The sequence below is a fragment of the Rhinolophus ferrumequinum genome, chromosome 17, assembly GCF_004115265.2.
Source record: "Rhinolophus ferrumequinum isolate MPI-CBG mRhiFer1 chromosome 17, mRhiFer1_v1.p, whole genome shotgun sequence".
NCBI classification, from domain to species: domain Eukaryota; kingdom Metazoa; phylum Chordata; class Mammalia; order Chiroptera; family Rhinolophidae; genus Rhinolophus; species Rhinolophus ferrumequinum.
Window position 1 is genome coordinate 10,372,195 of NC_046300.1, and position 19,818 is coordinate 10,392,012.

Genomic DNA, 19,818 nt, shown 5'->3' on the forward strand with positions numbered 1-19,818 from the left:
CCATCTTGAGGGAGGGATCTGGGGTCATATCCCAGCATTCAGCAAAGAGATTAATATTTATTCAACAAACATTTATTCAGTACCTACTCTGTGCCAGGCACCATTCTAGGCAATTGCTGCATGTCGGTAAATGAAAGAAACAAATCCCTGTCCTGGTGGAGCTCATGGGCAGACAAATTATAAACGCAACAAATAAGTAAGTTATATTGCTGGGTGTCAATCAGCATGCAGCCAAGAAATCAAAACCACCCTAGAATTTGTACGGAAGAAGTTTCATACAAGGGAGTAACACAAGTATTGAAAGAGAAGGGGAGCCAAAAGGGATCTAAGGTACCCAGAGTTCACAGGAGCAGGAAGCTGCTACCACCTCTAGGGCCAGAGGGACAAAAGCAAGGGTGGTTTTACTAGAACCTGGAAGTTGAGGCTGTTTGTACAGACTAGAGGCTCCATGGGGGCGGCCTGGAAGGCACTGGGTCACAGAGCAAGGGGCTACATGGAGGAAGATGGAGCCATGGAGAGGACACAGGAAGATGCTGTTGGAGGTGCCAGGAGAGAGAGAAGTACCCCAGTCTTTCTCTTCTTCCCATCTGTCAACCTTCTGCCAGTGCCTCCCATTGGCTGAAACTCCCAGAAGCCAGAGGGCACGTGACCTGAGAGCACAGTACCCTGTGTTACAGAGCAGGGCAGAAAAGTGGTGGGGGTTGAGCTGCAGCAAACCACCACTGGGCAATATAGTATGTTTAGGAGGTGATTAAGTTCACACTTCATTTCTTACGGAAAACCAGAAATTGTAGAGCAAAATGAAGGGAACTGGGGGTTCGAGAGTGGAAGGAGGCAGTGAACATAGGGGAGGCTGCCCTGGGGAGGTGACGTTTGAGCAGAGAATTGAGGTGAGGGAGTTGGCTAAATGATTTTCTGGGGGGAGAGTACAGTGTTCCAGAGAGAAAAGAGCTAGAACAAGGGCATAAGATGGGATGGTGTCTGCCTGCCCGCAACTGTTAGAGAACAGGGAGGAGGGTGGCCCGAGCGTCACAAATGACATGTGAGTGGCCAGTGGTGGGGTCTGAGAGGAATGGGAGCCAGGTCATGCCGGCATTTGAGAAACGTAATGTTTACTCTGAGTCAATCAGGAGTCATTGCGTGGTTTTAATCAGAGAAGGGATATTGGAATATGTGGTTTAAATGCCGAGTGTTCCAAACATGTGGATTTAAAGCATACTACCTGCAGACTGTCTCTGAAAAACTGGAGACTGTAATTCAGCAAGAAGAAAAATTAGCTCAGGAAGAAGCAGAGAGATGCAATGGTGAATAAAATCCAGAGCTGTCTAAATAAGTACTAATAGAGGAAATGTTTTAAAAGAATGATCTGAACCTAGAATGCCAGATGATTTCAACATGGAGGTAGGGCAGGAGGTGATAGGGGAGAGTAGAGAGATATAAAAGCACGTTATGCTTCTTGCCCTGTCTTGGAGGGAAGATACAGAGAAGGACCTTATTTAAGAAATATATGTGAATTAAATATTTAAAGCTTAAAATTAAAGGTTAAAAATTTAAGGGTAAATTGCCAAAAGAATAAGTATAGAATATATAACTTTTTAACTAGTAGAAGAAAAAATGGGAACTCAGGAGGCTTAATTCAACAAAAGGCAAGGACAAGATGTGTAGGTGGTAGTACTGGTATATGAAACAAAGAGCTTGGAAAAGGAAAAACAAAATTAGATAGCAGGAATATGTTAGACATAGAGTACCATTTGACCCAGCAATTCTACCCAATTGCTGAAAGAGTATCTACCCAAGAGAACTGAAAACGTGTCCACACAAAGCTGTACACAAATGTTTATAGCAATATTAAGCATAAGAGCCAAAACATGGAAACAACACAAATGTCCATAAATGGACGGATAAACAATATGTATATCCACACACTAGGTATTATTCAGCCATAGAAAGGAATAAAGTGTTTATACATGCTATAGCATCGATGAAACTTGGAAATATGCTAAGTCAAAGAAGGCAGTCACAAAAGATCACATGCTACATGATTCCCTTTATATGAAATGTTCAGGATAGGCAAATCTATAGATACAGAAAGTAGATTAGCAATTCCTTGCAGGGGAAGGTGGGGATGAAATGGAGGTAAAGGGTAGAACTACAGAGAGAAACTGGCAGAAACACAAGTGACAAAACGATCAATTTCTTGTGAGCTCCCTTGGTGCATCTTTCGCAGAGCCTGGCACAGTATTGGGCATTTTGCTAATTCATTTGTTAAGTGTTGAGGGGCACTGGTGATGCAACAGTGAATTGCAACGGACCCAGGCCTGGCCTCACAAAGCCCGGGACATCCCCAGTCACTGGGGGGAGTGTTGACTGACTGAGAAGCCTGGGCAAACATGCTGCATTACAACGGGCCTCCCCTGAACAGGGCGTGGGGAATGACCTTGAGCAGAGAGAAAATCAGGCTTCCACTTTAATTATGCATTCAATGCTGGTGAAATGGAATTCATTATCTTTATTGTCTTTGGAAATGCTGCAGTGCACTTCCTATCTTTTGTGTCACATTTCCTAGAGATACCAGCATTCTCACAGTTACTTGCAAAATGTTTAAAAACAAGGGCTGCAATGTAGTCAGTGGAGAGAGAAAGATGATTTTTCTGAGTTTGATTAGAACTGTACTTGGCCAATACGTGATATATATGAAGATCTGGCCAAAAGGACCTGAGCGAATGCCACCCTCCCCGACCATCAGTTGGTAGAGAATACTGATGAGACCTGCTGCATTGATAACGAGGCCCCTTATGACATCTGCTTCCACACCCTCAAGCTGACCACACCAACTACAGGGACCTGAACCAACGCATCTCAGCCACCATGAGTGGTGTCACAACCTGCTTCCGCTTCCCTGGCCAGCTCAATGCTGACCTCCGCAAAGCTTGTAGTCAACATGGTGCCCTGCCCACGCCTCCACTTCTTCATGTCTGGCTTTGCCCCTCTAACCAGCCGTGGAAGCCAGCAGGATCGGGCCCTCACTGTGCCCGAGCTCACCCAGCAGGTATTCAATACCAAGAACATGACGGCCTGCCATGGCCACTACCTGACGGTGGCCACCATCTTCCGTGGGCGGATGTCCATGAAGGAGGTGGACGAGCAGATGCTCAACGTGCAGAACAAGAAGCAGCAGCTACTTTCGTGGAGTGGATCCCCAACAATGTGAAGATGGGCCGTGTGCAACATCCATCCCGCCCCGCGGCTTGAAGGTGACGGTCACCTTTCTTGGCAACAGCATGGCCATCCAGGAGCTGTTCAAGCGCATCTCCGAGCAGTTCACGGCCATGTTCTGGAGCAAGGCCTTCCTGCACTGGTACACACGGGGCGAGGGCATGGATGAATGGAGTTCACGAGGCCCACGAGCAACATGAACGACCTGGTGTTTCGAGTACCAGCAGTACCAGGAAGGGACCTCAGAAGAAGAGGAGGATTTCGGTGAGAAGGGCCGAAGAGGAGGCCTAAAGCCAAGCCCTGTCCGTCACTCAGGCGTCTCAGTTCCTTCAGCCTCCTTCCTTCCTCACTCAGCTGCCCCTTTACTCTCCCTCAGAATTTGCATTTTCTGCCCCTTTTTTCTTTGGGTGGGGGGCGGGGTGGTTCTAGAACAGTGCCTGGTACATAATAGGCACTGAATTAATATTCATTGTTTATTGAATGTCTCCTCTCTTTCCACTCTGGGAAATCTAGATTCTTTTCATTCTGGGTAATCTTGCATTCCTCCTTCTGTTGTCCACTCTTCCCAATCTGTCCAGCTAATATTTTCCTCTCTGTTTTCAAGATAATTCTCTAAGAAGCTGGGTTTCATCCAGATCCTGTTTAGAACCATGCTGAAAACCCGGGTGGGTGACCATCATCCTAAGCCCATGTGGTAGCCAAGGGGAAAAAAAAAACCCTCCCTAAGTAGCAGGGCAAGGAAACCACCCTAAGTCCCTACAGGAAGGGGTGGGGCTTCCCATTCTAGAGCAGTTGGGGAGTGGGATCCAGGCTATTAAAGTCCTAGTTTCCAGGTATTTCCCTGCTCCTCTCGCGGCTTGGGGGAGGTGTTAACAGTAGTATTACATCCATTTTCAGTCTCCCTCCAAGCTCCATCCTGAGCTGTTTCCTTTGTAGGGGTCTGCCCCACTCTGTCAAGTGGGATCCTTCCCTCTTCCAATTTACCTCCCTCCCGTATTACATCCATTTTCAGTCTCTCTCCCAAGCTCCGTCCTGAGCTGTTTCCTTTGTAGGGGTCTGCCCCACTCTGTCAAGTGGGATCCTTCCCTCTTCCAATTTACCTCCCTCCCACGTTGGATCCCTTCCTTTCTCTGGTTGAGGAGAGGGTTAAGGGGAAAGGGACCAGCTTTGGTCCCTAAGCCTCCAGACAGGCCCTCCCCATCCCACCTTTGCTTATCTTACCCCGCTCCCCCAAAAATACCTTGCTGTATGTACTGCCACCTAAATGTTTGAGTCATTCCCCAGCGGAGAGGGGTGGGACACCATCTTCTGGCAACATCTCATCTCTTTTGCTATTGCCATTTTCCTCCTACCCCTGGTTTTGTCCTACCCTACACTTCAAATTTCTATTTTGTGTTGACTTGCTCTTTTTTATGTTGAAAAAAATGACATTGCCCTAAGAGTCAAAAATAAATGGGAATTGAAAGAAAAAAAGAGAGTGAATATATGAAAAAGCATTTTAGATGAAAACCAGTTAACAGATCATTTTTCATTACCCCTAGCCCAGAGTTTATAGCTGGACCATGAAAATGAACCCTAGCCAAATACTCTTTCTTAGAATTCTGCTGAGTGTTCATACAGAGATTTGTATCTGTGTTCGGTTTGAGTGTTTCTGCTCCTTCTCCTGTGGACGGGAAGACTCCTACTGTAATCCGCTGAGGGGCACTTGAGCACTTGCCATTCCATCTGACCCCACCTCTCTGGCCATGGCTGTCGGGACATTGAGTAAAGTGACCCAAGGCAAGTCCAACTCTACAACAGCAAGCCTGCCCCAAGTGGCCTAATTTGCAAGCATCAGTAGACCCAATTGGATTCCCCTTTAGGGAATGTGGAGTTATCTGGCAGAGGCTAAGAGGACAGTAGAAGGAGGAAGGAGGTGAGAAAATGCTGTCAGTCAAGTTGAACAGAGGCCATGACGAGCCCCTGGCATAGCAGAGTAGGAGGGTGGGAGGGGCAGGGAGGAAGGCTTAAAGGAGAGCAAGCCAGTGTCAGTCACCAACCTGAGCGAGTCTGGGTGGTTGGTGAATGTCAGGGTGTGTGTGTGTGTGTGTGTGTGTCTCTGTGTGTGTGACAATGTCATAATTAGCAGCCTCACTCTTTTCTATGTCTCAGACCAAATTTGACCACGTGTACTGGCTGTGCTAACAGATGTCTCCCAGCCGGTCTGGTGTGGGCAGAAGTTGCCCTCTCTCTTGCTGTCCTCTGGCAGGTCCACCAGCACTTGCATGAAAGTAACCCTCCCAAGCAGATGGGACATCCTACGGTTGGGAGGGGGCAGTAGCCGTCTTAAAACAGAGAAACCCTAGAGGAAAGCCTTCTATACACAGAGATGGTGCTGGTGACACAGGCTGTGTGCTTTCTGATTTTTAACGCCATTTTCATGGAAGGTGGAAAATTCTCTTAGATTTCTCCTAATCCTTTCCATTGCAAACATCGCTGATGCCACCAACCAAAACCACTTCTAACGGTAATAAACCAATCCTAAAGTGTTGATACCGATGGGGATGGACTTAGTTACATGCACATCGCAATGGTCGTGCTGAGGCTGAGGTACTGCAAAGTCAAGCCCACAAAGCGCCATGACCCCGGCCTGCAGCGTCACTCCGTGTCGTATATGCCTGTGGTCGGGCAGAACCTGAAAAGCTGCTTCATGATGTTTGGTTGCCTCACTCAGTATCTCCCAGAGATGAGTGTTAGGAAGATGATGTGTACATTTGCATGGGGCAAATATCTTTTGGGAGCCAGGAGTGCAAGACCCTTCTCTTTTCTCTTTGCGATTCCATTTTCTTGTGTGCATTTGCTGACTCCCACACCCACACGCACTAATGTTCAAACTGTCTTAGATTGTGTAGTTTTATGCAGATAAGGTGCATCTGTGTTCAATGGCCATCTATTGTGCTGCGTTCAACTTAGCCTTGTTGAGGACCTACTTGGGACCAGACTGTGCCATAAAGGTGAATCTAAGGCATAGAGGAAAGGCAGTCAATTACTTGTTTTATTCCTGGTGGTGTGTGTCTTCCCGTCTCTAAAACGAGGAGTACAGTAGTGCCTGATCTTCCCGAATTAAAAACTGTGGTGTAAGTAGGTGTTTCCTCAGCACCCAAAATGATGAAATATCACCCAGTGTATTTATTTTGTTTTGTACTGGGCTGGAAGTCCCCACAGTAGAATTTGTCATTGCCAACACCTCTGTGCAAACAGACATGTAACCACAGGACATTAGAACATGATGTTGGGTTGCTGTGCCCCATCCGCTTGGCTTCGTCATTGCAGAGGAGAAGCAGAGTTTAGAGGACATGTTTAGTAAAGGGTGGCAGACAAGTTCCCCTGTGATTCGTGGATTGTTGTCACCGGAGCCAGAGGCTACTGCACTAGGGATCCAGAATTCATTTATTCATCAAATATGAGTGCCTCTGAGGTGTCAGGTACAGTTCTAGGCTCAGTGTACAGCAGTGAACAAGACGGACAAATTATGTACCTACATGGAGCCTTCCTACTGGAAGACAAGAAACGTATAACCAAACATGGAGTATGACATGTGGGCCCAAAGTACGTCTCCTCTGCTGAGAACAAAGAGCCTTGGTATCCTCAGCTCTGTGCTCTGAGGGACTGACACCCACTGGGGGTGTTCCTGAGAGGGGTCAGTCCCGTAGCCACATCTCCAGAGATGTCTTTTGGAGAGTTCAGGGCTGCTGAGGCTCCCGAACTTTGGATGTGGATTCAGCTGGGCTTTGTCTGGGTTATTCCCAAGGGAGACATTTCCTTCCTCTCTGAACCTGGACCAAGGCAGGCAACCTTTAGCCCAGGCCTCTCCAGGGACAGCTGGTTATACCAGGGGTGTGGGTGTGTCAGTCAGGAGCTGAGAAGCTCTGCTCTTCCATTTGCCAGCTCTTCTGTCAAGTAAAGGGCTCCCCATGTAATTCAGTCTTTCCCAACTGCCTTCAGCCATGCCATTTCTATGACCAATAAACATAAATGAAAGGTCATATGCTCTTTGTTGAAAATAGATGGCTACGTGACCAGTGGGGAAAAGAAGAAAACACAACAGACTCAGGAAATGAAAATAAGTTGTGGGGAGTGACGTGACCAGCGTTTGCATCAAGGTGACCTGAGCGGGAAGTCTGAAAGCTTTTGTGCCTGCATCTGTGTGAGACTGCCAGGCAGAAGAGCACTCGGTCTCCTTCCTCCCGCACATGAAGGGATTTCCATGTTTTCCTGCTGGAGAGTGTAAAAATCTCTGCACCCACAACGTAGTAAGTGATTGGAGAATGGTGCCAGCATGTCAATGGGTGAATTGTTGGACTTTAAGATGTTTTGAAACTGACTTTTGAAAAGGAGAAAACAGCACTCATTATTCCAGGAAATTGGGAGTCGTCATTTCATTCATCCCCAAATTCTCAGCTTGGGTTATTTTGTAGCTTGTACTATGTGTCCCCTCCCTATGGCTGCAACCAACCCGGTTTGTCCTCAGCTGCAAGTGTGTTGAGATCCATGGAGTTAAGCCAATTGTGCAGTAAAACGCTCGGCTCTTGGATGGACGTTAGCTGACAGGTGTGATGAAGGAGGCTCACTTGAGAAGAAAGAATTCTACTTTCTTTCCTTGAGGCAACTTAGTGTTTGTGTAAATGGGAGGCAGATAAGACCCTCAGTTCTACATGAAAATCATTAGACTCCAAGGCAGGTGGCATAGTTGATAGTGAAGGAGAACTGTGGAAAAAAAAATTAAGTACACAAACCTATTTGAAAAAATGATATTGAAGTGCTTTTTTTCCCTTTTTTTTTAAATTTTGAAGGAGAACTATATTCCAAGACATTATGGACTTTCAGAAATTCCCATTTGGGACTTCAATGTAGATAAAGACAAGTTGGCTGGAAACGAATGCTCTTTGCACGTTGATGGAAACATTTATTCTCATCCTACGCATTTTAGATATTTAGTTTGTGGCATACTCTGCTTGTGTTTGGTATGCAGTAATTTAAGTAGCAATAACATAAATTATCTACCTCATTGATAATGTTCAACCTTGACAGTGCTCAGTGCTGCTGCCTTTCATAAATGCTCCGAAAATATCGGAAAACGTCATGACTTCTTCTTCTACAGGAAAATCAAAATGCCAGGCCAGCATTTCATTGCTTCTCTGAATTACAAATTATCTTTGACCCCCGCCACGTGTGCAATGAAGCCCCACTTTGCAGTATAATTAGTGAAAGCCAGTCAACTTGTTCTGTGTTATTCTGGTTCACTCCAAAGAGAATTTAAGCCAAATGTTGAAAATTACAAAGGGAAAGATCAGTTTGTTTTATTGGCGGCCACTTCTATGGCCCGATTATTCCCTATTCAGACTTTCTGTAGGACGATGAGAGAGAGAAGATGGGTAGTCATTTAATCAGATCAACTGGGTGGGTAGTAGTATTTTCATTTTATGATGAGACGGTAGTTTTCTGAGAGGTTAAATATCTTGCCTAAAATCACTCAGCAATTAACTAACAAGGTAGGATTCAAACCCAGATCTTTCTGACAAAACCCCACGATGTTTTCACTCCATACTTGTACTGCCCTCACTGTAATCCACACCCAACTGTATGCGCACTTTTGTACTTCAAAGCAACGATGTAGGCTTTGATTTCCTCGGAGTTGTGGTTTAACTGAGCAAATGACAAACTTGGCAATCTTTAGCTTAGCTCAGTTAACTAAAAAGTACTGCCTGAAGCGGGAAATGCACGTTAACTAGACATTATGGAACGGAGATGAAAATCCTCCATATGTAAATCATGTTTTTAAGCATGTTTTGAAGGAATCATTATGGATCTCTGGGAAGGCCTCATGTTTTGAGGCAAGGCTGGTCCAAAGAGAACCTGCGTGTTGCTTCCAACAGTTGGGATGAGAAAGCTCATTGTTGGCTGATAGGGAGAATCCAGTAGCTATAGCAGATGCCGGGGCTGTCAGCCTAACATCCACCCTGTCACCCCCCACACACTCTTCCTGTGTTCCCAAATACCTCCTAATGTTCATACATTCTGGATTTCGGAGAAGGCTGACCCACCTTGTCCCCAAGGGTGGGTTTGATTGGTGTAGTCAGAGAATTCCTCTTCCCTTGCCAGTAATTGGATTAGGCCAGGATAGGATGACACCACAAATATGAGAAATAGGTAACAGGGGTCTTTCTTGGAAGGTAACCTCATTTTTCAGTTGCAAGCAAGAGTCAGAACCCCTTCTGCCTCTGGCCATTTGCCTCCATGTGATTCCTGGAATGGCCGTAGAAACTGCAGGATGAGAATCAGAGTTCGATTGAATGAGTGAGAGTGACTGAAAAGGTAGACTATGGCTCTGTCATCTTTGAGCCTATCCGAGAGCTGCCATGCTCATTTTGGATTCTTTTATGTGACATGATTTCCTTGTAGTTGAAGCCAGTTGGGTTGGTTTTCTGTCACTTACAGCTTTAGGTGTTCTACTTGGGAGGGTCGGTGAGGATGAATCCATGGTATTTTGGAAGGGCCTTGGGGTAACCTCAAAGCTTTAAAGTGCAGAGGGTCCAATCCAGCTGAGGAATACTCCCGACAAAACTAGTATGTTCCACAGCTGATTTCCAGAAGGTCAGTTCAGTGCTGTTGTCTTTGATGTTTCTAAAAGTACCTTCAGTTCTGAGAGAACATTGTCTTCTGAGCACTCTCCATTTACTGGTGGTTTGTGTTTTCTGACTGCACAAGTTTTCCATGTTCATGGTAGGGAACAACACAAAGGATGCAAAAAAAATTTACTTGTATCTTAGCTTTCAACTATTTTGGTGTATATGCAGGGTTTGTGTGTAGATTTCTGCTTCATTTTTCCTCTTCAAAAATGTGCTCATCACACTGTATATGTGGTTTGATATCCATTATTTAAACTCAAAACTGTAACATTAGGTTATTTTCCATATATCATTAAATATATTTTAAAACTTGCTTAATTATTGCACATTAATTTATTACATGAATATGTAATACATTATAAAGTGGTTATATTTTATGTGAAGGATGCATTCGTGGCAATCTTGCATAATTCAGGCTTTGAATAATTCAGAACTCTCTCTTTCATAAACAGGAATACTCAAGTGGTTTTTCTCTGTATTAATAAGAACACCACTGATAGCTCACCAGCTTTGGACCATGACTCTTGAAGCACTTAAATTTGGAGGTGACTTACTTTATTTCAAAATTTGTCAGCAAATGTTGGAACACTGATTACGTGCTGGCCACGTGTCTAGGCTTTTGGGAATCTCTGAATAGGAGTTAATATTCTAGCTGGAGACAAATAGTAAACATCAGATTGACCGACTTATGCTTGTTACATCTAAAGGTGATAAGAGGTGTGGGTAAAACGAAAAAGCTGGGGCAGTGCAGGGGAGATTGAAAGTGCCAGCCTCTGAGCTGTGGTGTAGTGTAAGGACGGGCTGGACCTGCAGAGTATGGAGAGAGCCTGGCTAGCCTTTCCAATGAGCAAAATGCTTTGCTTTCTGACTGATGAAGCCATGGATTTGTGGGGATTAATTTATCATAATGGTTTGATAGACTGTTGTCAAAAATCCCGGCAAGAAAGGTGCTCACTAGATGTCTCCTTAATCAGGATAGATTCTATCTGTCCAAGGAAATGACATCCTTACCACTCCCAAAGCACCAAGTCTCACAAAATGAGTTAATGAGGGAATGACTTCATTGTCTGACCCTCTAGCACTTTGCTGATTAGGGTCCCCCAAATTGAAGAACATTACGGCCGAAGGGCTCTAAGAAGTATTTATGCTCTGACCAAAGTGAAGTGTGAAGAAGCGGAATGCTTTGTCTGAAAACCATGGATGCCTTCCTCCTCTTTGCAGGTTCCTCCTGTACCCAAACTCTAAATATGTACAGTCTTCAGGGCTCAGTCCTGGGTCCCCTGCCTCCATCTGCTCTCGTTCCTGGATTCTAATACTATCTAATTGCTGACTGTTCCCAAATTTTATCTCCACCTGTGACTTCTTCTCTGAGGCTTGGTCCTCAAATCTCTAACTATCCATGCAACATTTCCACTTAGATGTCAACAAGCAGAACTGTTGATTTTTCTCCCCTCAACCTTCTCCTCCCTTAGATTTTCCAATCTCAACAAATGGCTTCACTCTCCACCTACTTCCTATACCAAAAATCAGTTGTCCTCCTACAATCCTTTTGTTAAGAAGCAGGGAAATTTTAAAAAAATATTTATAAGGTATGTAGATTGGAAATGAAATAAAACTGTTCCTATTTTCAGATGACATGTTTTTATATGTAAAGATTCCCAAGGTATCTATAAAACTGTCAGAACTAAGTGATTTCAGCAGGGCTGCAGGGTACAAGAGAAACATACAAAAATTAATAGCATTTCTATATACTAACAACAAACATGTGGAAACTAAAATTAAAAACAATGCCATTTATAATCCTCCAAAGAAAATGAAATACTTAGGTATTAATCTGGCAAAATGTATAGAATCTATATGGTGAAAATTTACAAATGTGGATGCAAGAAATCAGAGAAGGTGTAAATAAATGGAGAGACATACTGTTCATGGGTTCGAAAACTCAACATATAAAGATAGCAGTTTCTGCCCAAATTGATTTATAGGTGTAACGCAATTCCTATCAATTCCCAGCAGGTTTTTTTTTTTTTTTTTTTTAGTCATATAGAAGCTTACCTGAAAATTTACATGACTGACAAAGGAACTAGAATAGCTAAGACAACAATGACAAAGAAGAATAAAGTGGGAAGAATCAGTCTACCTGAGTTCAAGACTTATTATATAGCTACAGTAGTCAAGATAGTGTGGTACTACAAAGGGATAGATACACAGATCAATGGAACAGTACTGAACAGAGAAAGAGACCCACAAAAATACGTGCAACTGATTTTTGACAAAGGTGCAAAGGCAATTTAGTGGAGGGATGAAGGGGGCACCAACAGATGGTGCTAGAACAAATGGACCTCCATAGGTAAAAAAAACAAACCAACGCTAAACCAACCCAAATCTCTCAGCTTATACAAAATATGACTTCAAATGGATCACAAACTTAAATGTAAAACATAAAAGTAATGAGACTTTAGGGAAAAAATAGGAGAAAATCTTCAGGGCCCAAAGCTAGAGAAAGAGTTGACTTGACATCAAAATCCCAAATTATAGAAGGAAAAAACTGATAAATCAGACCTCATCAAAATGAAAACTTTTGTTCTGTGAAAGAACTTGTAAGAGGATGAAAATACTAGCTACAGAGTTGAAGAAAATATTTTCAAAGCACATATCTGACAAAAGATTTGTATATGGAAAATATAAAGCACTCTCAACAAGTCAACAGTAAGAAGCAGTCTGATTAGAAAATGGGCAAAAGGACATGAGCAAAAATTTTGCCACAGAGGATAAGCAGATGGTAAATAAGCCCATGAAAAGATATTCAACACATTAGCAATTAGGGAAATGCAAATTAAATCCACAATGAGATATCACTACACACCTATCAGAATAGCTAAAATAAAAATGGTGATAAAATCAAATGCTGGTGAAGATGTTGAGAAAACTGGATCACTCATACATTGCTGGTGGAACGTAAAATGGTGCAGCGACTCTTACATTCACGCGAAAGACTTATGTTCACACACAAACCTATACACGAATGTTCAGCTTTACTTGTAAGAGCCAAATACCAGAAATGACTCAAATGTCATTCAGTCAGTGATGGTTAATCGAATTGTGGTACATTTCTACCATGGAATACTATTTGGCAATAAAAAGGAACTGACTGTTGTTATTAGCAACAACTTGGATGGATCTTGAGGGCATTGTGCTGAGTAAAAAAAGCCAATCTCAGAAAGTTGCATACTGTATGTTTCCATTACATAACATTCTTGAAATAATAATGCTGCAGAGATGGAAAAGAGATTATAGGTTGTCAAGGGCAAAGTGAGAAAAGGGGATGCGTGTGGTTATAAAGAGTAGTATAATGGAGCCAGCCCTGTGGCGACGGAATAGTATTGTATGAATTTACACATGTGGCAAAATTGCATAGAACTACACACACACACACACACACACACACACACGTAGATGTAAAACTGCTGAAATCTAAATGAGTTCTGCAGATTGTACCAATGTTGATATCCTGGTTTTGAAATTGTGTTGTAGTTATGCTAGATTTTTCCATTGAAGGAAATTGCATGAAGAGTACATGAAACTTCATATAATATATATATATATATATATATATATATATATGTATATTTTATAGACAGCCAGACTTTCTAGGAGTCTATAATTATTTCAAAATAAAAAGTTAACAAAAAATAATATAAAATATAGATAGGATCATAACATTCTTCTGTTTAGAAGCTCTTCAGTGTTTTTCCATTGTTCTCAAGAATAATTTCTCACCATGATCTAGCCCCTGCCTACCTCTCCTTCTTGTTTACTATTCTTCTGCTGTGCAAACCATTTGTTAAATCTAGACCTGCCAACAGCTTTTTCCAGCCACAGGAACTTGCTTTTCCTGTCTTTTCATGTGTCCTTCACAAGGTTCGTTTTCTTTCTCTCTCTCTCTCTCTCTCTCTCTCTCTCGTAGATTTCAACTTAAACATCATCTGAGAGAGGTCTTCCTTGACCATAATACTTCTTATGGCAACATGATGTTAATTTCATCCATTGTGCTTATTACCATTTGGATTATTTATCTTTTCATTGACTGTTTATCTGCTCTCTAACTAGACTGCAAGTTTCTCAAGGGATGGAAACTTCCTTGTTTTGTTTCCTGTTGAACTCCAGCATCTGGCACTCTGCCCAGCACATGGTTCTAGTTGAATGACTGAGTAAATCCATGAATTAATGGCAGAATTGGAATGAAAACACTGGTCTGCTATCTCTTCCTGAAACACACCCTCTACAGTCCCCTCTGCATTACTCCTCACCTGGTAAAAGCATTCATAGCAGCAGTCATTTCCTAGAAACGTAGTGACTTAAAACTCATTTGTTATCTTACATTTGTGGAGGTCAGTGATCCAAAATGGGTCTCACTGGGCTAAAATCAAGGTTTCAGCAGGCTTGTGTTCCTTTCTGAAGGCTTTAGGGGGAGAATCCATTGTATCTCCTTTTCTAGTTTCTAGAGGCTGCCTGCAATCCTGGCTCCTGGCCCCTCCCATCTTTAAAATCAGCAATGGATGGTCAAAGCTCTCACATTGCATCACTCGGGCACTCACTCTTCTGACCCCCTCATCCACATTTAGGGATCCTTGTGATTCCATTGGTCCAGGGTCATCAGGACACACCAGGAGGCCAGCATTCTGCCTGTCACAGCACGACTCGAACTTCCATAAAGAATGTGACTTCTCTGATGACAGTTGGATCCCTGGGGTCTGCCATCTAGTATTACTCAACACATAAATTGTTGAAACAAATTTAACCAGATTCATGGACAGCTTTGGTGTCTAGCACGTGGCAAATACTCTTACCTTTACCCACTCCAGGCCTTTGTTCCCAGCCCATTTCCACCCAACAAAGTCAGTGTGTTCTTTGCTTAAAGCACTTGTTACATGAAATCTCCACTAAGCATGAACCAAGTTCTTCCTCTGCATTTCTAGGGGCACAATTATGGGTTCCCTTTGACACGGGTTTTATTAACCTGTTTTCTTTACTAGGTTCTAAACTGCCTGGATAGTGACCATCTCATTTATGTCTGAGCTCTTCACAGTTTCCAGCATGTGGGGAGTCCTTAACTACCCTGTTTCCCCGAAAATAAAACCTGGCTGGACCATCAGCTCTAATGCGTCTTTTGGAGCAAAAATTAATATAAGACCGGGTCTTATATTACATAAGACCCGGTCTTATATTATAATAAAATAAGACTGGATCTTATATTAATTTTTGCTCGAAAAGACGCATTAGAGCTGATGGTCCAGCTAGGTCTTATTTTTGGCGAAACACGGTAGTTAAGAGAAAGAACATAACACAAGGGACAGATTAGAGCAAGACCACGGGTGCGTAGTGTGAGAGTCAAGGAGAAACCTTTCGCAGGGTCTTCCATTTCCTCTCACTGCAAGAAGAATCTCCACTGCAAGGTGGCTGGGGTGCTGGCATCGGCAAACACGTTTGAAGTAAGATGTTAGAATTGCATTCCCTCTGCCTCATTCCCCTGTGGGAACATTCCATTCCCACGAACGTCATCCATCCCAGAACCGCAGCCCATCTGACACCTACCTCTTTGCTGACAGTGGAGGCAGCCCTCTTCAGTTTCGATCCCACGATGATGTCTCTGCCTCCTGATCTGGCCTTTTACTTTGTGGTCTCCAGTGGTTTGGGGCATCTATCATTCTCCTTTACAGCCTTGTTGCCTCCACCATCTACTTGGTATCTGGAGGGCTGCCCCTTGCCTGTTTTGAAAGTCATAACTAAAAGTCTACGCCTTGGCTGAGTAGTTTTTCTTTTCCAGAAAGTGCAGAAGGTGCAGACTTCCATGCAGGTTCAAAAAGTGGGTATGCTTTTATTTTTCTTTTTTCTTCAAAGACACTTTAAACTCTTTGGTCAACATTTTTCATCATTTTCCTTTCAGATACCCAAGGTCAAGTACTATTTTTAGCCATTGTTCTCCCCAATGGGGTTCTCCTCAGAGCATCCTGGCTACTGGGGCTGTACTTATTATAAGTGTCTTCAAGGGATAATACACAGGTAGCCACATCTCATTTCTCCCCTTTTAAGTAGGTTAAATCTTGCACAGATCATTTGCTTGTTGCATGTCTAGTTCTTCTTAAATAAGAGTAACTTGAATAAGAATAAGTGATTGGAGGGATAAGAAGAAAAGCACATAACTGAGAGAGCATATTATTTACCAAATATTCTCTTGGGGAGAGCTGTGGATGAGTTTGAAGGAAGTACTTTGTTTCGCCTTTAGGAACCAAGTGAGACTGTGAAGGCTTTGGGAGAGAATAGAATGGTCTGTGAAAGAAAAAGAAAGGATTTGTGGGTTGATCTGGGTTTGGAGACGGGGGAAGTGGAGATGAATAGAAGAGAGAGAGAAACAGGGAAAAGCCAGCAAGTGGCTCATGGTCACGTGTTCCAAGGTGTGACCCTTTCACACGGTCTCTCAGATCCTTGGTGAAGTACGGTTAAATCACAAAATACTTGACATGAGTAGATTCCTGTGTGACCTGTGAAGCCAGGTCGGTGCCATGCAGACGGGTTGGCTTATGCTGCCAGGTGGAAAGCTAGAAGAAATGTGAGGAGGTAAACCACAGGGACTTGCAGAAACTGTGGAGAGGGCAAAATTAAAATCAGAAGCAGAACTTCCCCAGTTGGCTCCAAGTTCATGAGTGAGGACTATTGTTTGAGGATGGTTTGCTACACCCCAGTCATGTCGCCATAGCTAATGTGTGATCACAACCCTTCTCCTGTGATCGTACTTCAAGACACAGCTCTGCCCCTTCTCTACAAAAAGCCTTCTCTCTAATGGCGTCCCTCGCCTCTAACATGTTACTGCCTTTATCAACGCTGGGATGTAATTTAGTGCTTGAAGTTAATATCTTGTGTTAGTAAAAAGAAATTCAAAACCACAAAGCATTCAGTGGCTTTGTGGGAGTGGTGTAAAGAAGAGATAATATGAATGGGTCAGAGGGATGCAAACCAGTGAGAACAACAGAGAATTGGCCTTAGTGATAGTGGCAGAGGCAGAAAGATCAGTTTCCTGGGGACAGAAATGGCAACAGTATGATCAGTGGTGATCAGAGTCCAGGCAATTCAGTGTCCAAAGCTGGACAATGGTGCCCTGAGGTAGTCGCTAGTGGCTTGAATCTGAGCATTGTTCAGGCTCCATAACCTCTTAGGCTAGTTTCTCACCTTCCTTGGCAGTCTTTAAACCACTCAATATTCCTTTAAAAGTGCATTTATGCTTAAATCAGCCAGATTCAAGTTAAAACAACCAGATTCGTTGCAACCAAAGAACAACACAGGCTATATAACTATTGTAAACACTACTGGGATGAAATCCTTGAATATATGTTCTCGGCACCTTTGATGATTTACCTAGCATAAATTTCTAAACCTTGTTTTCAGGTTCTGGGTAAAACAGAGTAAGCACACTATGCATCACTGCCACTGAATGTGGCTTTAGAACCTGGACAGGGGACGGCCTGTCCAGTTGGTTAGAGTGTGGTGCTCATAACACCAAGGCTGCCGGTTCGATCCCCACATGGGCCACTGAGCTGTGCCCTCCACAACTAGACTGAAACAACAACTTAACTTGGAGCTGATGGGTCCTGGAAAAACACACTTAAAATAAATAAAAGTTAAACAAACAAACAAAAACCTGGACAGAGTGCATGGAGTAGCTATTTGAGGACTTTGAAAAATAAATGGTAACAGGCAGAATGGGGAAGAGCGCCAGAAACCAAAGTACCACCAACCCAATAGGGAGTTTACCCTTTTATTTTTCCTGTAGTATCTCCCAGTAGAAGTTAGTGAGAAACTCAGAAGTGAGCACTGAGGCACAGAAGAGTGGAGGGGGGAGGGAGAAGGAGAGGATCCTTCTGTATTTAATCTTGTTTCTCTGTTCTCTCAAACCCCAATCCCCAGGCAATTCTATAGAGTGGGGGCAGTGTGTGGGGCCAACCCCAGCTGATTTTTCATCTCTGTCTTACCGCCACTCGGCCAGGATGCAGACCCAATCATGGCAGTGCATTGACAGAGTGGGATAACTACAGTATAAAAAGACTGAAAATGGGAGATCTAAGAATTCAGAAAGTCCCAGGGAGACTGTAGAGAAGGAAGAGCTCAGTAAAGCAACTGTTAAAGAACAGAGCTTTTGTGAACAGTTCTCTATGAGCTCCAGGGCTCACTCCTGAGCTGTGAAGTGGGCATGATATCATAAGTAGCCCACAAAAGATTTTCACCCCCACAATCCTGGGTTCCAGGCTGAGTGGTACACATCCATGACAGACACGAAGAGCATTGCAAAGATTTTGATAACTGAACTGACATTGGAAACATAGCTTCCAGGTTGGAACTTTCAGCCTGAACCCAACCAGGTCCATTGCCTGCTAAAACAAACCAAAAAAAATATCAGTATTTTCCATAGCATTTAAACAAGACCCAGAATTTAATAACATACTTAAAATGTCAGGATACAATAAAAAATTATTCATATGAAGCATAGAAGAACCACAAAAATTTCAACTTGCATGGGAAAAGGACAATCAACAGATGTCAACACAGAGAATGCAGATGATAGAATTATCTGACAAAGATTTAAAGTCAGCCATTATAAAACTGCTTAAACAAGCAATCGTGAACACTTTTGAAACAAATGCTAAGAGTAGAAAGTCTCAGTAAAGAAAAAAGAACGTAAAAAAAAATTTAAATTTAGAACTGAAAACTACAATGAAAATTGAAAACTGGATGGACGCCATAGCAGACAGATGAAAGGGTCAGTGAAGTCATAGATCAGTAGAATTTATCCAACCTGAAAAACAGAAAAAATATTGGGGGGAAAAAAGTGAACAAAGCCTCAGGAACCTGTGCGATAATAAAAGACCAACAGAAAGATCAGAAATTAATGAAGTTGGAACGGAAAAACAATGGATAAAATCAATGAAACCAGACAAAGATAGTATGAAAACGAAAAGTACATACCAATGTTGTTCATGCATGTAGATGCAAAAATGCTCAAGAAAATACCAGCAAATTATAAAAACCAACATATAAAGAGGATGATATGCTGTGACAACTGGGGTCTAGCTGGGGAACACAAGCTGATTCAATATTCAGAAATTGATCCATGTAACTCACCACATTACCAGAATTTAAAAAAACAAAACAAACCTGCATGATCACATGAACAAATGCAGAAAAAGCATTTGACAAATTCCAACATCCATTCCTGATAAAAATTCTCAACAAACCAAGAAGGTGTGATATTGTGATTGATAATAAGAAATACATATTTAGTCTTCTTTCCAATACCTAGCACAGAGCTCCTAAAACCTTTGGAATTTCCTGTGTTGATAACGATGGCGGTGTCTTTTGTGATGTTAATGTGGTGACTTTCGCAAAGCACCAAAGGATGGAGGCTGTTGCCAGGAGAACTACCATGTGATTAGAGGGTTGGAACTTGCAGTCGGCACCCCCTGAACCCCTTCTTGGGAAGGGAGAGGAGCTAGAGCTTGAGTTCAATCATCAATGGTTAATGATTTCATCAATCTTGCCTATGCAATGAAGCCTCTGTGAAAAGTTTTAGAAAGCAGACCTCTGTCAGCGCTCCATCCATGTCCCCTTGAATTCATGTACGCATTTATGCATGTGGCCCCCCAGTGTGCTTTCACTCCCAGTGGCCAGCACCTGTTCCTCTTTGGTGGAGGGCTGCCCACAGGCTGCTGGACCTTCTCCGCTTGTGTGCTGGATAGATGCAAGTGTCAGGGAATTTTTTTTGTCTGCAGGGGGGAGAAAAGTTGTATCTCCCAACAAAACTAATAGAGCTATTAAAATGGAATCTACTTGTTCTGGTGGTTAGTGAGCCTAGTAGAAACAGGAAGAAATTATTAGGTGCGTG

General features: G+C 43.0%; 1 pseudogene; it reads left to right on the top strand.

Moving 5' to 3' along the window:
• Positions 1-448: 448 nt before the first annotated feature.
• The window catches only part of LOC117037127 (tubulin beta chain-like), a 37,330-nt pseudogene continuing 17,960 nt past the window's right edge, over positions 449-19,818 (top strand).